Below are 20,555 nucleotides of genomic sequence, written 5' to 3' on the forward strand. Positions count from 1 at the left end.
TATTATCCTTTTTTCTTTCTTTCTTTATTATACTCTTCTGCCATTGGAGTCTAGAGCAGCCCATAGAACTGTATGGTAGAAAGTTATGAAATTTGGCACACTGATTCGGGACAGTCCCATGACCCCTCTTACCAAGACCCATGTCCTCAGCTCCTACACTCTAGCGCCACCAACATGTCAAAGTTGGCAATGCATTTATGCACGCCACTTTTGACCCGTAAGTCCAATTTTCAAAATCAAGGTGCCATATGATTCCTTGGCTCAAGCCAAGCTCAAGCAAATTGGATTGTCTGCCATTTTGGATTTAGTGAAAAACACTTAAAATGCTACTCCTCCTATAGATTTTCACCAATCTGCAAAAAAATTAATACACATAATCTGGAGACCAATGTCTACAAAGGATTGATTTGAATTGTTGATATTCCAATGCGTTTGCTTGTGACAGCCAATTGAATTTGGCGACAAAGCCTCCAAACAGGAATTTAAGACATATCGCATAAATGCTTTAATGTATCAAAAGCACATTTAGCAGACTGGTTAGGGACCCTCCCGTGACCTCTGTAACCAAGTCACATGTTGACAAGTTGAGCACTCTAGCGCCACCAATGTGTCAAAGTTGGAGTCACGTTTATGCTTGTAACTTTTGAACCGTTTGTTCGATTTTAATGATTCAGGGATCATTGGATTCCTTGCGCCAAGCCGAGTTCAAAACATACCATGGTTTCATTATTTTTCATTCTCTTGATTGCAGAATGCAAGTTACACTTTTGGTGTTCTGCAAAATTTCACAGATTTTAGAGTGGGGAGAGACGCACTAAGGAAAAATGTCACACATTTTCTAAACTGCCACCCCTCTTCCAATTTGCACAGCGTATACACATATTATATATAAAAATGTTCACATGACTCTTGGGATTTGTAAAATCCAAAAAGCTAAGCTCTCTGATGTATAATTTTTTGCCGTGTGACAGTTTGAATGATGACTCCCCCACTCCATTGAAACCAATGGAGCCATGCTCTAACTTGAAGCAAATGACTGAATCAATATTGTGTTTCTAACTCGTCACCTCTCCTACACTTTTGAAGACAGAAGGACATATTATACCTCGAAATGTTTGTGTGATTGTCTGGATTCTATAGAAGTAAATAGTTACGCTCTGCTATGTACTTTTCGCCATGTGCCAATTTAAATGACGACACCCCCCCTCTCACTCAATCGAGAGGAAGCAATGGCTGACATGCCTTGTGGACTAGGGCAATTCTCCTTTGCAAGATCAGGCGTAGCACAGTGGATAGCAAGTCGGCCTTGCAAGCAGCAGGTACTGAGTTTAAATCTCGTTCAACCCCATGCCAGATTTTCCTCCTATCTGCATGAAACGTGGTAGGCCTACACATAATCTGTAGACCAATCCTAGTCTACAAAGGTTCAATATGAGATTTGGATGCGTTCGCTTGTGACAGCCAGTTGCATTTGGCGACAATGCCGCTAAACAGGAACTTGGGTTGTATCATAAATGCTTTAATAGCATTTAATTTAGGGCCCTTCCACCCTCTGGCCCTTCCAGCTGACATTAATTAAGTGCTCAGGACTCAGATTGGGATTCAGCTAATAGGTTAGCGAAGGCTAACATGCCTTGTGGACTAGGGTGATTCACATCTGTAACATCCGGCGTAGCACAGTGGTTAGCATGTTGGCCTTGCAAGCAGCAGGTACAGAGATCGAATCCCGTTCAACCATATGTCTGACTTCCGAAAATCTCGGGCCCATCCTTGACCCTTGTCAAACATGTCACCACGTCAGTCTAGCTGATTCCTTGTCTGCTTGCAGTTAAACTGCTTGCCCCCCACATTCCTGCTTGCAGGTATATTTCCTCCTAAGATTACATATAATTCATCATAGCTGACATTACCACATAAATGTTAAGACACATATTTTGTAGATTACCGTAGCAGTGTATTTTCCTATTGCTTACTTTACCTAGCTAACGTTATAACGTTAATTAGCTATAAGCACACAAGGCAGCGGTGTCGGCACCAAAGGTTGATGCGACAGGAGGAGAATGGAGGCCGGGGAGGGAGATGGTTGGCTCCGCCGAATTCACCAGGACCAGTCGTGAGTCTGTGAAACCCAAAAGCCTCATATTATAATTGCAGAAGCTTTCGGGAGTGACATGTTTGCTGCAGAGGCGGGCGCTAGCAGTGACAGACTCCTCTGTAACACCATGGCTCTTCAAAAATGCTGACCATTTGCTTCTCATTTCAGCTTTACTCGGGAGTTGAAAGAAGGAGACCTTATCATCCCATTCCTGCTGGCATCCAGGAAGGATGCATTTTCGTTTAGTTTTATGCATAGGCATTGCTAACTAAGAAAAACTAGCTAATTCTAGACTGCTGGTTAAAACTAGCTAATTCTAGACTCAAGATTGAGCAGGAGAACCGAAGATTCAAATCCGTTCTAGCTTTATATAGTGTTAGGGCGGGGATATGCTAAGAACACCGCTCTACGTCAACAAGTACCATTTTAAGCCCGCCCAGAAAATCCAGAAATCAAAACTGGTCAAAAACACAAAACTGGGCTAACTTCACAATTCAGTACTACACATGGTTCATCCCATTTTTACATGTTATTAGCAATGCATCACTAACACATAGAATGTGTTTTCAAGCAAATCTCTGATTTTGGTTAACTGGGACTTTAACTCCATTCTGAGTGAGGGAGCGCATATTTATGAATCGTATAGTCAGTCAGTCAGCGTTCCTGCTCTTCAATGGCTCTTCAGACTGACCAATAGCAGGTGAAGTGAATAAGGCGAATTGATTCCAGAGAGGACAGAAGGGTAAGTAGGCATTGAGTCACAGCACTGTTATAAGATACACAGCACCAATTCACAGCACCAATTAATTCCTTCATTCAATCATTATTTCTGTCAACCAATCATTCTGTACTGTACATTTCTCAAGTTTAACCTTTTCAGTTCTTTGAGTTCTTTAGCTGTGAAATTGAATTCTAGCAAGGTTAGGAGTAAGTTATAACAGTGAATAAAGGTATAGCCCAAAGGTACAGGTATCTTAGTTAGCCTAGTTAGCCTAAGCCTTCATCTAATAAAAAAATATCCCAATGTTGAGTTGGTTTACCATTTCAAGCTTTGTTTATCCTCAAAGTTACACTGAGTAGTTACACTCATGCGCACCATCTCTGAGTAATTAATCAACATCAAGAAACAATATTACATAAACAAGACTAGAACTAATAGGGGGATGGGGAAGATGTCCTCCTGGGACCTGCTGGGATGCAGCTGATCAGTAGAATGTATGCCCAAAAAGAGTAGCCTAAAATAAAAAGTACATTATTTTCAACCTTTGTATTATCTAGAAGTCAGGTTTTTATTTATAAAAAAAAAAAAAATTGTCTAAAAATTCATGCTCCAAATTGGAAAAAATAAATAAATCACTCTTTCTCACACCATAATTGTCTCTTATATCCTGTATTCTGGGCCCGATATCACAGCCTTTTTAAAAGGAATATGGATGCGCATGGTTAGCAAGATAACTCACCAGAATTCCGTTAACTTGATAGCTATACCCCTTATTTGCTGTTGTGGAACCAGAAAAGCATGAGATCAATTACAGTGTATCTGTGAAACGAGGTTCAAACCCAAATAATTATTCAAACCTGCTTCCTGGAATGTGGTTGTTGTTGATTCCAGACAGACAGGGGCAGATCACACACACATAGACACATGCACACGCACAGACAAACACATTTTAATTCTTTATTTAGGTCTGCATTTTTTAAATACATTGGAGGGGCCCAAATATAGTTGAATTGCTATCATGTTGTATGTTACATTTTCTATGAGCAAGCATCTAGGATGTACACAATATGCTTACTGTACATGCACATACATACACACACATACATATATCGTGATGGTATAATATACATAATAATGATGTACAGTAAGCATACACACACACACGCACAAACAAACATGCATACACCAAGAGGACATCCCTGTGGCCCAAAAACAACATGTGGCCTAAAAGTTGTATTCTCATACTCATCCTCTCATACTCATCCTATCCCTCTCTCAAGCCAAAAAACTAACTAAGAGAACTACAGGAAGATAAATACTAAATCCTTTTTAATTACCCCTCTGATGTATCTGTCACAGATTACTTTAATTACCCCGCCACGTCTGTTAGGATTAGTGAAGACGACACTGAGAATGAATCTGAACCTCTGCTCTCCTTCTCCAGAGGAAGAACAAAGAGTAGCAGATCAACCCTTTCCTTTAGCTCCGTCCTCCTGACACTTCAATAGTCTGTTGTGACAGTTTTGACTCAATTTTGTGCTAGTTTTGATGAGGTCTAAGATTATAACTAGATTATAACTAGAAGAGCCTGGGCTTATTTACTTCTCGGTATCTGCTCACCAGTTCATATCCTCTTCATTCATTGTGTCACATCTTCTTCATAGGCAGTCACTGTATAATAGGGGACCTATAATAATAAAAACATAAAGTACATTTGGGCCTCAAACTGTGAAATAAGACAACCCAGTCATTTTTTGTGGGCAGCCAAATTCTGACAACAAGCCATTCAGATTTTCCTGGGCTACTGACATCACGAGCCCCCCACCTGGAAAAAAACAACATTGGGCCTCATTCAACAAAATCCTCCTAAGTTCTGTTCTTAAATTTCTTTAGAACGTTTCTAAAGAAATCTCCCGTCTGAGTCATGACGTGTTCATAAACCGCTGGATGAGTTCACACCTGCCTTAATGATGAATCCTAAGGTTTCGCAAATTGAATGCACGTGGCTGTAGGCTACACCTGAATTAGCATAGGTAAACTCCCTGTCAGCCCCATTTAAGGACATGCAACTACAGGGTCATGTGCTCAGAATGAATACCGGTCATCCGCGCCCTTGGCTTGGCAACTTTTCAATAGCATAATGGGTTAGGTGGGTTTGTGTTGGCAAGGTCGAGTCCGGCGTGGGCAATCAAAATCAGATTTTAATTTAGCCAAGTAGGCTTCCTACTGCGAGAAATTTGCCTTGGTGCATAAACATAGCGAGACAGAACAGTGCAAAATGTTAAAGTGATAGAATACAATATACAATAGCCTACAGTCTACAAAAATGTGGGCTATAAAATACAAAGCTGTGTTCCCAGCGGGAACAACCCAACATCTCATATTTAGCAGTGTCAGTAAAATGCATGGGATGATATTAGTCTACTCGTTCAGTGAACGCTGTATCAGGAGAAGGGCACACAGTTGGACAAAGCGCATCGGGAATATTATTGGAAAGACAGGACACTCGCTTCGTAGATTCTGTTCTTAGTTCCAACCAGTGGCGTCTGGTGGGTGCTAGAACCGGGTAAACCAGGACCAACAAAGCACGCAGCCGCAGCGCGCATGATTTTTTGGGGGGTGCACTTTCAAAGCATGCCGTGACGGGAGATTTCACAGCACCAGAAGGGCGCTGAGCATTGGCATTTCTATGTAAAAACATACAGATAAAAACTACAGTAGCCCAGGATAATTTGAGAGCGAGCGAATATGAGGGCAATATTTAAGCCGAAACAACCAAGCTTTTAGGGACACACTAAATAAACTACAGAGCCATTATATGACAACAATGGCCAAGCACCACAAAGAGGAATGACAGGACGATAAAATACACCCCCTTAGGGCACAGCACTCAATAGCCTACTCCACTACTTCACTAATCAGTGTTTAGGCTACTAGGCGTATTAGCCCACCGCTCCCGGAAGCAAAGTTCACGCTCTCGAGTGCTGATTAAATCTAGGCAAAGCAAAACGCACAGCCATAACAACTGGTAATTAATCACAAAAGACCAACCTTATATCATAACCCAAACTCGTTTAATCAACTTCATTTTGGAATCAACTTTAAACAAATACTCAAGATCTCAGTTTTCCATGTTCATTGATGCTGGCAGTAACTAGATAGCTAAAGTGGGTAACGTGATTGACAGGCGATGTGAATGATGGGACAGTCATGACAAGTTTTGATTGGATAAACCGTCCCAATGTTAAAATGTCAATGGAAATTCCAATGTAAGCACTTCGAGAACTGGTTTACCCTATGCCCACTTTTAAGCATTTAGACAAATTAAAGATAAGGTTACATTTCGACTGACATTGTTTGCGGTTTTGTATGTGTGGGCTAATTTGATTGGTTGATTTTTCATTTGGTCTTGATTTCCGTAAACCAGAATAATTTTACCTGGCCTACAATGTTAAGTGAATAACGAGCTAGTAAGACCGGTGTCAACGGACCGTAACGTGGACTGTATTTTCATGAGGACTGTAGGGGGCGACGGAGCACTACCAAAACGCTAAACACAGATTAAAATGAAGCGATATGGCAGAATACGAGACACATTTAAGTCAAAAGCAGTCTGAAAGTCTATTTCCGTGCCTTCTTTCACTGAAAGAAGGCGCAAAAATCTAGTTTTATTTGGATTTGTATGTGTAAGCCCTGGCTTATAGTAATCGCCACTGGTTTCAACATGGGAGAGCAATAGTGAATGCCAAGAAGTGAATCTTCTTGGATACGGTGTAAGCGGAGTTAAAGAAGAAATGCTTCCTAAGAAATTCTTCTTTATTCTACTTTGTTAGTTATTGAGGCCCATTGTTTTTTTCAGTTAACTAGCCATTAGAAACGTCCTGCTCTGGCCTTGACGGAGTGGGGGCGGGGAGCAGCAGCTCATTTGCATTAAAGCTACAGACACAGAAACGGCACATCCAGGACAGGACTGAAACAGAGGGGTATAGATCCATGCTTTTCAGCAAACATTTTCAAAGACATGTGTGAGAGACCTATATTAAAAAGGAGCATAACAGGGGATCTTTAATATGTGATTCTTACTCCAAAACAATCCTCCTTTCATTCAGAGATGAATGTGTGTGTGGGTGTGTGTGTGTGTGTGTGTGTGTGTGTGTGTGTGTGTGTGTAGAGGCAGCCTGTAGTAATAACCTCTTTAATAAAGCTTGACAGGGTTCCTCCACGGGAGCCAAACGCTCATTAGTCCAGACTAACTAATCCCTGGTAACACAATAACAGGCTGCTGCCCCCTCACTATACACTCATACATTACATACTAATGGATGATCACACACACACACACACACACACACACACACACACACAAGCAGCATGCACACACATACACATACACAAGCAGCATGCACACAGTATGCACACACAAACACATACACACACGCACGCACAAGCACATACTGTTCAAACGAGGCTCCTATTTGACTTTTGGCCTTCATATGAAAGTGTGAGTTCTCTATGTGTAGCTTGTTGTGAATCTTGTCTGAGGGTGTGTGTGTCATGAATACCTCAGTGGTTTAACCCCAAGGACAGCAGGAAAACAACACGCGGTTTCACAGCCTCATTACTGCACATCAGGAGGAGAAGATCCCATGACAGGGTGGCGCAGCACAGTCGGTGTCAGCTGTTCACATGCTGCAGCGTACATGTCGGAGCTGCAGGGTCCATTATAAAGAACATCAGCAGCAGGAAAGTAAAGGTCGCTGACTACTTCATCACCTCACCTGTGCACTGTGTGTAGAACTCATTATGTGTCCCACTCAGAGGTCTGCATTTATCTAAGGGTTGGTCCCAGCAGAAGACTAGTCATGTAAAGGAAGATCAGAGATATAGAAAGGAGGGAGTAGGGGAGGGAGGAGAGGGAGGGAGGGGATGAGAGGGGAGGGAGGAGAGGGAGGGAGGGGATGAGAGGAGAGGGGGAGTGGAGGAAAGGATACAAAAAAGGAAAGAAGGGAGGAGAGGAGAAGGGCAGGAAGAGAAAGGGAGAGTGGAGAATGACCTGACAGCCCGTGGCAGTGGGACACACACCGCAGCTACCGGAGGACCAGGACCCCGACACCCAAACTCAGCGCACGGTCATCCATCACCACGGCAACGGCATCTGTCAGGGCGCGGCGCCGGGGAGGGGGGCGGGGCCGGAGCAGATGGGAAGGCGAGGGGGTGGCTCCGCCGGAGGACTTTGGCCGGAACTGCAGACGGAGAGAGGACAGGAGGCACTGACACACACACACACACACACACCCTGTGCAGCAGGGTCTAAAGATGGCGCTCTCCTCTGTCCACACTGCTGACAGGCCGACCGTCCGTCCGGAGGAGGAAGAGGAGGAGGACATCGTCCATCATCACGCTCGCTCCGGTCTCTGAGACCGCAGCTCAATGTGGGCCGCAGCCACTGCATGTGTGCATGTGTGTGAGTGTGTGTTTGAGAGAGAGAGAGATAGTATGAGTGTGCATCTGGGTTGTGTGTGTTTGTGTGTGTTTGAGAGAGAGAGAGACAGAGATAGTATGAGTGTGCATCTGGGTTGTGTGTGTGTGTGTGTGTGCATGTGTGTGAGTGTGTGTTTGAGAGAGAGAGAGAGAGATAGTATGAGTGTGCATCTGGGTTGTGTGTGTGTGTGTGTGTGTGTGTATGTTTGAAAGAGAGAGAGACAGAGATAGTATGAGTGTGCATCTGGGTTGTGTGTGTGTGTGTGTATGTTTGAAAGAGAGAGAGACAGAGATAGTATGAGTGTACATCTGGGTTGTGTGTGTGTATGTGCATGCGCGTGTGTGTGGGATTGTCTCTAGAACGATGGCAATTGTTTAGAGAAAACCTGGCCTAAATTCTGATTGGTCAAACAGAAAATAAGACCATTAAGACAAAATTATTTTCATCAGTGGTTTCAGGGGCGGATTAAGAAACACAAACAGAACCAATCCAGCAGATGAAATAGAATAAGCAAACAACAATGCAGCAATTATGACATTACTTCCAAATGTAATCACAGCTTGTTTGTGGGAGCGTGCAGTCTCTAGGGAGAGCTGGAATGACTATGGGAGCCATGCACTGTAGCTCAGTAGATTAGACTGACAGACAGACAGTTCATTGATCTCCCGGGCGGGAAATTATCAAAACACACAGACAGCCAGTCACACACATACAAAAACAACAAACGTTTTTATGTGTCACACAGTGAAATACACACGCACATCACATGATGTAGGCGGCAATGCCGAAACACACACACACAAAATGGCTAGAGCATCCACCGATGACATTTTTCTCCTGCTCTTAACCCATCCCGTGGTACTTCCCCCAAGGGCAGCTGGGAGCAGACAGTAGGCAGCGTGCAGGGGACGTGCCCGGGGGCCAACCAAGTGCTCCTATCTGTCTTCACCAGGGAAGGACAGCGTTAGCTTTTTCATATTGGGTTCTTCTTGAACCCTCTTACTCTAGGGAGTAAGACCCAGCTAAGTGGATCAGTTCATTGTTGAGTGAGAGGGCTGCTCTCATGGGGCTATTCAGACTGGCGGGGGCTGGTCTTCGATGGAGCCCTCCTCATCAACAGTAACATCCAGGATGGAGGAAGGGAGGGATGGATGGAGGGAGGGAGGGAGAGAGGATGGAGGAAGGGAGGGATGGATGGAGGGAGGGAGGGAGAGAGGGAAAAGGAAAAAGTTTGTCGTTCTAAAATGTACAGGGAGGACAAATGTCAGCAAGATAGACATATAATTAATTTACACTCCTCTCCTGCCAAAACCATGCACTCGCTCACACACACACACACACACACGGACACACAAATACATACACAAACGCCCCCTCACACACACACAATAAGGTGCACAACGATTTAAGAATGTGACGTTAATAGACGCTGCAACTAATGTGAGAGTTGATGTTTCTCTGGGGAACACACACACAACACACACACACACTTCTGTTAGCTTGGCTCTGGACAAGAGAGGGAGCTGAGTGTACTGTATGAGTGAGTGTGTGAGCGTTGGCTCGGTGAAATGAAATCTGTAAGAGCCTCCTAGCTCCCACACACAGCGTGGCTCCAGGTAGGTGACAGTCCTTCATCTCTCTCTCTCTCTCTCTCTCTCATGGCAGTGTACGTATCAGGAGGACAAAGCCAAATCAGATGAATCCCCAGACCTGTCTCTCTGCACCTGGAGTGGAGTAATTATGAATGTGTGTGCGTGTGCACCTTTGTGCAATGTGGCAATGTTCGAACAGGCATAATGGTTCTGAGTGGCAGGTCCCAGGAGTCAAGCAGAGAAGGGGGCAGGTGGGGGCTACAGCAGAGATGCTTTTAGCGGCTCTCTATCATCACACTGTACCTCACACACACACACACACACGCACACACGTGTTCAACAATGCTGTTTACTCATGCTTCTCCAGATCGTAACCAGGGTGGTTTTGTCTGTATTATGGGCTGTGCTTCCAGTGTTTGTTGTAGGATCTGCTCGTTGCACATGCTCCCTGCACATGGACAAAGCTGACGGGGGACACTGGGAGGTGATAAATTACAGTGGGGTTTATAGTCCTACCAATAAAACCTCTCTCTCACACACACACACGCACACACATGCATACACGCTGTGGCATCCTCAACAGGGCTGGACGGTGCGAGATTGCTACCAGGCTGCGTAAAGTGGCCTCCGCGACGCACCAGCCAAAGCACCCCGTGCGTAAAACCTCCCCTCAGCACCATGGACAGCGACCACTAGACGAAGCGCACCCCGGCCGAGGTCAGCACCATGGACAGCGCGGCCAGGTGATCCACGGGGTTTACCACCCCTTCGTCGTCGCCCAGGCAACCCTCCTCCCTACCTGCAACCCATGTGGCAATCAAGGCCTGGCGGGGAGAACACCAGCTGCAGCCAATCGACTAACGAGCCTCCAGGCTCCTGAAAAAGCCCAGCCAACAGGACACAAGTCAGTCTTAGTACCGTAAGTACAGTAGTAGATGTGCATGTGTGAGAGCTGCTGAACAAAACTTTTGTAGATCGAACTCTGATGTTATTTTCCTTTCTCGTAGGACCCCACGCCCGCCACCTGAACCACATCCCACAAGCGCCTGGGTCCCAGGAAGGAACGGACGCGTCTCTGTGGACCTAATGTTGTTTTCTTATGATTTTGCATCATCTACTTTTTGTTGTTGCAATAGATGCGCCGTTGTGCGAACTAGCTACTCGTCCTGACCTGGTTTGCTGTGCTCCACCTCTGTTGCCATACCTTGGAGGTTTACAACGCGTACACGCACACATACACACACATGAATCCAATTATCACGGTTTGCCATCCCTGTTTAAAAGGTCTCCACTGTCTGAGATACCTGCCGTGTATCTCTGCTATTTTTAGGTTGTGATTAATTTAACAGCTCAGCCAATCACTGCTGAGGCTCACTGATGAATGAGTGGCTGTAGACGTACGAGGAACACACACACAGATACGCACAGACACACACATACGCAGACACAAACAAATGCACAGGCACACATACGCACATGTATCCACATACAGTATACACACAGACACACATGTACAGACACCGGCTTGCTTGAAAAAATTCACACATACTTAAACATTGTGTGTGTGTGTCTCAGTAATCAGGTCAGCTGTTGGGAGACGTGGAAGGAGTGTGCCATCTCTCTCCATTCCTCCACCCCATCCCTTCTTCTCTCCTTTCCTCCATCCCTGATGATTCTCTCCATCCCTCCCATCCCTCCGTGTCTGTGTCCTGGTGTCACCCATCACTCTGTCACGCTGCCACTCACAGCCGCCAGGCCACCGTCAGCCACCAGATTTAAAAGCCAAAGGTTTGTTCTTCCTGTCCTCTCGTCCTCTCCCTCTCTTCCTCTCCCTCTTGTCCTCTCCCTCTCTTCCTCTCCCTCTCCTCCTCTCCCTCTCTCTTCCTCTCCCTCTCTTCCTCCGGTCGGGGGCTCAGTCATCTCAGAGGTCTGGTGAGATGTCAGCCCGGAGCCGGGCCCAATCGATCAGGAGGTCCACGCTCTTCTATTAGTGGCCATGGGGAACACACACACACATGCACACATGCGCACACACACACACACAAATGCACAAACACATGCACACATGCGCACACACACGCGCACATACAGACACATACATACACACAGACACATGCACACATAAATGCACAAGCACGCACACATACACATGCAAGCACACATAAATACACACATGCACACACACTCTCACACACAAATACACACACACAAATACACAGCCCGCAGAGGCAAGCACACACTAACACATATATACACACACAAAGGCATGCTCGCGCACACGCAAGCACATACACACATTTCCATCCCTCTGTAGGCGTGGCTGTTGACAGGTGCGAAGGTTACCACTGTACCCCTCCTCCCTCCCTGTTTCCGTGGTGCAGCCTAATTAGTCAGTTGCCATGGGAGATCCCGGTGCTGGAGAGAGAGCGAGAGAGAGAGAGGGGGGGCACGACAGGAAGAAGCCAGGGGAAGAAGGAGTAGGAGGAGAGAGGGATGAGAGAGGAGAGTCACGATGCCCCAGTCTCGGACGACACCTCAGCTCCCCTGGTTGGGACTAATAAGTCTGCTGTCTCCAGGTCTGTGTCAGAGGAGCCTGCCCCTCTATATCTATCCACAGTACACACACTAACACACACACACGAATAAACAAAAGCACACAAAGCATTTGGGGCATTTCATTATACATGGTACCTCTTAATTGCGCATTTGACAAGTAAACATCAATGGATTCTTGAATAATTGAGCAAACATATATATACACAGGCACACACAAACACACACAGCTCTTCTCTGTTTTGACGTTACAAAGGTGCAATGAGCTTTGGTGGGACGGCGGAGTCACTAGACTCACTGCCCATCTTCTGCAGGAGACTCCCGATCCAAATCACCTTCAGAGAACAGCTGGGCTCCTCCTCCACTGACCACTCCTTGTAACGCCCCAATTCCACTAACTGGGCTCCTCCTCCACTGACCACTCCTTGTAACGCCCCAATTCCACTAACTCCGGCTGCTTGGTGTTCGGAATGCGCTCACGTTTTGTTCCACATGGCTTCCATCCACACTGCATCATAGCCCACCGGGTGCGTTTCAGGAGCGAGCGTTTTGTTTGATATTCTGCCATACCATCAGGGAGCGGGACTAACTACATTTCTTCTACCCCTATTTGATGCGTCCCAGATGCAGGATCCGTCAAATATAGAGACCTGGTGTCCATCTTTACTGGAGCAGAGCAAAGCACTGGTTCTGGGATGCTTCTGAAACGTTCGCGGTGTTTTGAATTTCGAGTGGCCACGATCAACACCAGCCACCATATGGCAGCGCAACCGGAGCTAGTGGAATTGAGGCATATCACAGTAAAACAGCTTCTCATTGTTCAACTTCATGAATATGTATATGTAAAAAAGACCAACAACAACCTTTCCTCTTCCTCTATCTAGTACTGTGACTGCTGGTGGCACTTGTTATTATATTGTAACAGGCGTTACTGACAATGACTGGGATGTATAGTCAATTTACTTACTCCAGACAAATGTAATTATTGTGAGTCAGTTTGGATAAAAGACTCACAAAGGTATGCTACTGTAAATGGGTGAAATGTTAAGGTTAATGTCAAAATGCACACACACACAGACAGGCCACACACTGACACACACACATAAACAGGAAACATATGGGTAAAAAAAACAACAATTGTTTCTACAGTATGTGTGTATATGTGCTTGTGCGTGTGTGTGTGTGTGTGTGTGTGTGTGTGTGTGTGTGGGGCATTTGTGTTGTGCACGATAGCGATCACCACAAACCTGGCAGCCTCTTCCTGGTGGCTCATTGATAGGGGATGAATGACAGTAATTAGTGTAGTGGAGGTAGCTAATAGCTAGCGTGGGCAGCGCTCCTTATGTGAACAGGACACTCTAGCCGCTGATTGAAAACATGCTCCTCAAGGAGCCGTCTGCATAAGTACCCTCATTAAACCTGCCTTGTCTCAGCTTAACCACTCTGCCATACTTGTCAGTGAAGCTGTAGTGAACTCCATCAGAGGACTAGTGATGCTGTGGTGAACTACAGTACAGTACTGTACAGTGAGACAAGGATCTGGTATTGTCTATTGAGTATTTATGTCTGTCCTGTGGGCAAGGCACGTTCAATCAAGAACAGAGAGAACTTGAAAATATTTCAAATGTAGTTTGACCCAGGATTGATGTGTTTGTGCGTGTGTGTGTGTGCATGAGAGTGTGTGTGTGTTTGTGTGTATATGTATGTCTGTGTGTGTACGCGTGTGTGTACAGTATGTGTGTGTATATAGATGTGTGTGTGTGTGTCTTTGTGCACAGTATGTGTGTGTCTGAGTGTGTGTGTGTGTGTGTGTATATGTGTGTGTTGTGTGTCTGTGTGTGTGTGTGTGTGTACAGTATATATACAGTATGTGTGTGTGTAAGTGTGTTTGCGTGGGTGGTCTCCTGCCCCAGGCAGGGCTATGGCTCAGGTCAGTGGGGTGGTGTGTGTCTCTCTGGGCTCCCTGATCAAACAGTCACATCTGCTACTCCTGCAGACACTCCACTGTTAAACACTTTGAACATTAAAACACTCTCGTAATCCTGTGGAGTACATTTCACGGATCGATCGGAGAGGGTGTGTGTGTGCGTGTGTGGCGGGGGAGGGGGGGGGAGGGGGGGGGGGGTCAGTGTGTGTGTGTGTGTGTGTGTGTGTGTGTGTGTGTGTGTGTGGCATTACAAAAGTGAGTAGTACATCCCCAGATGATCATTGACATGCACTGTATGACCTCCATACCTCTGCCCATGCTGAATGCTGATTGGAGTAGCAACGCGATTAGACTCCACCCACTTCCTGGGTAAACTCATAAACTCAGTGCAGAGAGGGAGGAGGTGGAATATTTCTGGAACATTCAAACCATCTAAGATGATTACCCCCCCCCCACACACACACACACACACCCTCAGGGTATGCCTTTGACAATTGTGGTGTAGTGTGTGTGTGTGTGTGGTGTGTGTGTGTGTGTGTGTGTGTGTGTGTGTGTGTGTGTGTGTGTGTGTGTGTGTGCGTGCGTGCGTGCGTGTGTGAGGGAGTTGTGAGGGCGGCGCAGACAGGAGCAGGTGTGAGGATGTCACTGAGTACGAGCTGTCCTAGGCTTCCCCAGCTACGCGCTTCTCTCCCCCCTCATAGCTTGTCTCCCCAACCTCCTCCTCCTCACATTCCTCCTCCTCGGCTCCACGACCCTCCCTCACACACACACCTCTCCCCACACCCCCCCATCTTCCACGACCCTCCCTCACACACACACCTCTCCCCACACCCCCCCATCTTCCACGACCCTCCCTCACACACACACCTCTCCCCACACCCCCCCATCTTCCTCGGAGGCCATGCATATGGATGGAGGCTGCTGGGGAGAGAGGGACATGGTCCAGAAACTCTCCTTCATACACACACACACACACACACACACACACACACACACACACACAAGCACACACACACACACATGCACAAGCACACACACACACACAGGCATGTACCGTATGCACACATGCACACACAGACACACACTGCATATGCATGTGAGATGCTTTTAATCTTTAGCTGTCAAATCTCCTACCGTCCTCCCTACTTCAATGTGTATTTAATTCATATTGTATTTCAGCATTGCTTTGCATAAAATTAAACCTAAAAAAACAGCATCTTAGCTACACTGCCTCCTGCTTACACTGCTTCCTTCCTTCCTTCCTTCCTTCCTTCCTTCCTTCCTTCCTTCCTTCCTTCCTTCCTTCCTTCCTTCCTTCCTTCCTTCCTTCCTTCCTTTCTTCTTTAGTTCCTACTTGAATGACACTTGAATCTTGCACACCTTCTTTGCACAATCTAGGCATGCTAAGGGACCTACCTACTGTTAAACAGTTGTTTATTTGTACTCATATATTTTGATTTTTCTATATATTGCATATATTGTAAATGTATATCTAGTGTTACTTGTTACTGTTGTGTTTTTATGCTGTAACAATGCAATTTAATCAATAGTAATCAAATGTACTTACTACTGCTACTGCTACTACAACTTCCTTCCTTCCTTCCTTCCTTCCTTCCTTCCTTCCTTCCTTCCTTCCTTCCTTCCTTCCTTCCTTCCTTCCTTCCTCCTTCCGACTAATGAAGCTGTATGTGGAGGTGAGACGGTCTCGGACTGTACCTGTTACCTCTGAGGGACTACAGTACAAACTGGGCTCAGGTCCACTGAATTAATCTGTCTGTGTGTGCGTCTGTCCTCGCTCTCCAGCACGCACCCCAGCCACAAATTACACCACTGTTACCTGCTCCCTGCATATCTTAGTCTTCTGGAGCAGACGGCGAGAACAAGGGTAGAAGGGCAGAAGGGTGTGTGTGTGTGTGTGTGTGTGTGTGTGTGAGAGAGAGAGAGAGAGAGAGAGAGAGAGAGAGATAGATAGCGAGAGAGAGCGTAAACAGAATGTGTCTTTTTTCAGGGCTGTAAATTACAGATTCCGCGGACAGCTTGTTAGTTTCTACATCTCCTCCGTTCTTTTTTGGGACAATTAAGGGCGACATTGACTCCCCTGACAGCCCCAGGAACATGCTCCCACCAGCAGCAGCTAAGCTTTGAGCCTCAGACTAGGCCTGCTACACTATGATACAGTACCACACCAGCACAATGGAGATGTTCCCTCAGAACACACCTGTCAGTCACACAGTGACTCATCAGTCACAAAATGGCTGCCATGTAGGGAGAGACACAGGGAGGAAGAGTTGGTGCTGAATGTAAAATATCCTCCATAAAATATGATCAGTCATCGTCAAACAATGTGATATGATTTCATTTGGATATCTCTCGTTCCCATGCTCCGTTTCCAGAAGGCGGATATTGGTGTTTTTGGAGGCGATGGTACTTAATCACATCATTACTAGCCTTCTCTCAGCTCCCTCCACGTCCTCTAAGTTTCAAATTTTAGAAACATTCCTGTGTCTTTGTTCCTTGTTTGTGTACCTTCCAGCTGGGACGAAGAACTAACTTAGTCTGTCTGACAGCTGCGGAGAACAGTTGTCATGTGGATCAGTTATGAGGGAGAAAGAGAGAGAGAGAGAGAGAACGTTTGTTTGGTAGAAATGCTGGGAAGGCAGCAGTAGGCATGGATGACACAGTGGAGAGAGACTACGGCTGTGTGTCCACAGGGAGCTTTTTTGAGCTGAAAACGCTGTGAGCACCACTGTGTGGAGCGATCCACAGTGATGGGCGCTTCTGTGGCAGGCGAGGCAGAATCAACGCCCAAGTAACAGTATTCAGAGCATTCAGCATGAAATGTATTCATCACTGCAGTTCTATTCCGTAGCTGTAAACATTTATGATAACATCAGCATTTATCTTATCATAATAGGCATGCACTCTCTGACGCCAACATAATGAGCTTCTCTATGTCAGTTGTAGTGTCGGTCCCGCCCCTCCTTCGATCTGATTGGTCAGCTGGGATAAAAGTGACATTGATGGGCATTGCATTTTGGCAAAAAGTAGAACGGTTTTCAACTCCGAAAAACACTGGGCGCCCATGACTAAAATAGCTCTCAGTGGCAAGGCCGCCTTAAAACGTGACGCTCCCACTTAGATTACTGAGAGAAGGACGCTGGCCTTTTTAAAAACGTTTCCAATGGGCACATTCCAGACCAGAGAATGGAGGCTGGAGGAGCCAGTCTGTCCCTCTACCCCCCAGGGGCCCCACAAATCCTAGAGTCGGCCCTGAGAGAACCTGAGACAACAGACTCCAGTACCTTTGGGTACTAGATGGCTACCACTTAACTCTTACAGGCTCTGACCTCCCTCACGCGGTCCACAGTGTGTCCAAGGATCACATTACGGCTTAAAGGAGTAGTAAAGGGAAAATGCATGTTTAGCCCTGTTTTAAGGTTACTTGTGATCATATACAATGGTTCAGATCAAAACGTTGACAAAACTAGCACTTTTGAGAAAGGCTGATAATTGCTCTACCACCGTTTTGGTCATACAATGGATGTGGGTGGGCACCTTGAAAAATAATTCAAAAAACATGTTAAACTCTCAATTTCAAAGACAAGAAACTCACCGAGTTGTTAGTTGGCGCTCTGACATATAATTCACCATAAAGTAAGATTCTAGTTCATCTGGAAATGCTTTTTTAAATATTTAGCATATAACTATTTAGTCGCAGCACATACGTGTGTAAACTTCCGCAAATTAGGTAGCCTAGCAACATAAACATTAACAATAGCTACCGTAAGTAGTTCCGCTTCCTGAATCCCCTCTGCGGATTGATCTACACATCTACAACGGTCACGTCAATGGATTTCATAAAATGATCAATAAAAACCTACAGGATTCATACTTTGCGGCGAATTTGATGTCAGAACACCAACGGACACCAATTACCCCTTCGGTGAGCTTCTTGTCTTTGAAATCGAGAGTTTAACATGTTTTTGAATGATTTTTCAAGGTACCCACCCACATCCATTGTATGACCAAAACGGTGGTAGAGCAATATCAGACTTTCTCAAAAGTGTTAGTTTTGTCAGCGTTTTGATCTGAACCATTGTATATGATCATAAGTAACCTTAAAACAGGGCTAAACATGCATACTCCTTTAACAAGTTGATGTGTTTGCAAATCACCTCTGCTACACAGGATAGGATCTTTACAGTAATAATGAGGTTAAAGGCATATATCCTGGAGCGTTTATGTGACTCTAAACCTACTGCCACAGCCACACATATCTGCCGGTGTGTCAGGCTCATTGCAATATTATATCACAGGGGATTCTTCCACTCTGATTCACACCACAGTGTTTTTATTAGATGTGTGTGTGTGTGTGTGTGTGTGTGTGTGTGTGTGTGTGTGTGTGTGTGTGTGTGTGTGTGTGTGTGTGTGTGTTTTGACATGATCTATCCAGTGGCAGAATCTTTCCACTGAATACTTCCAATACAACTCTTGACCCTGGAGGAGAGCCAGTTACAGTAGTATGAAGGTGGGCTGTAGAAAACGCCAGAGCTTTGGGCGTGGACTCGTGGAGAACTTTTAATCGCTCCACAAAGTATATCAGCACATCGGGACAGAATAATATCTGCCATGACAAATTGATGCAGGATAGGAGCGTAGCCAAAGAAAAGGAGAAGGCTTGCAAAACAAATGGAGCCAAAACAAAGCAATAATTTACAGAAGATCTAAGAGAGCCGTAAAATCCTCCAGAGCTCAAACCTGCTGACGGCCCAAGAACACTGGTTCTCAGTATCTGGAGAGAGAGAGAGAGAGAGAGAGAGAGAGAGAGAGAGCAAGAGAGAGAGCAAGAGAGAGAGAGAGAGAGAGAGCGAGAAACACTTAAAACTAAAATGCAAGGGGCCTCAAAACGACTGCATCAGGAAGTTTGGAGAGTGAAATCGACACCCACACAGTACAGCCTCTTTTCCTCCTGTCTCAAACTTACAAAACTGTATGGAGAGGTTTTGAGAGACAAAATATTGTTTAACAAGGACAGAGACCTATGCACAGCCTTGCCACTCCTGAAAAACTGTACTGCTTGGGGGTTTCTGGAAATACTAGAACTCAGCTAAGCTGGCAGGCAGTGGCGTTGCGCAATTTTTCGGGGCTCCCCTGCAGGTCGGGCCATGGGGCCCCTCCCACAGAGTGACATGGGATAGACATCGCGGCCACTTAATGCTTTAAAAAAAATTAGTTTTTAGTTGCAGGCATCACTGACAAATAAAAAACAAGTGGCTCTGTATTAGGCTATTATAATAGGAAGGTATTGTAAAACCTTTCGTTATAGCCTATCATTTGAGTTCACACAACGGAACGGTTCACACCAGTGACGGCTGGTCAATAAAGGGCGATGGGGCGCTGCCCCGCGGTGGTGAAAAGTGAAAGTTTATATATATATATATATATATATATATATATATATATATATATATACATAATAATTACTCATTTAAAAAAAGTTGTGGTCAATGGTTTAAAAAGCACAATACCATGTAATATATAAAATATAAACCATTACATTTGTTTATATCTCTCTGTGAATGCCCAGGGGCCCAGGGGCGATAGATTTTCAGCCCTTTCCAGTGCATTCAACAAGGCAAGAACATAACAACGGGATAGAAACCCTTAGCCAATCAAAAATATCTCATGGGGCTGAAGATATTATCGCCCCTAGCCATTCAAGAAATAATATTTCCCCAAGCTGGACTGCGTTCTGTCTCATTGCGCCCTCAAACATGGTAAGTTGAGGCTGCTTGATGCCGTCTCACTATTTAGCAATGATGATGACATAGTACTTGTCGTAAAATAATGTGTTAGTTAGCTACATTTTCTAAGATTAGTGTTGCTTATTGTCATAAAAACTGTAAGGTTCTTTATTATGATCTCCATGTCTGATAAATGGATGAGCAGGTGATGCTTGCTCACGTCAGTTAACAAGTGCTAGCTAGTAACATTAGCTATGCTAGCTAATGTTAGTGCAACACGTTAGCTAGTATACGATTAGTTGTAATTGCCATAAAGATCGGAAGGTTTTTTGTTAGTTATGATCTCCATCCTTAATAAATAGATGGCTAGCAAGCAGGTGACATTTGCTAGCTAACGTTAGTTAGACAGTGCTAGCTAGTAGTAGTTAGCTAGCTAGCTAG

Source organism: Borostomias antarcticus, assembly GCF_949987555.1.
Source record: "Borostomias antarcticus genome assembly, chromosome: 5".
NCBI classification, from domain to species: Eukaryota; Metazoa; Chordata; class Actinopteri; order Stomiiformes; family Stomiidae; genus Borostomias; species Borostomias antarcticus.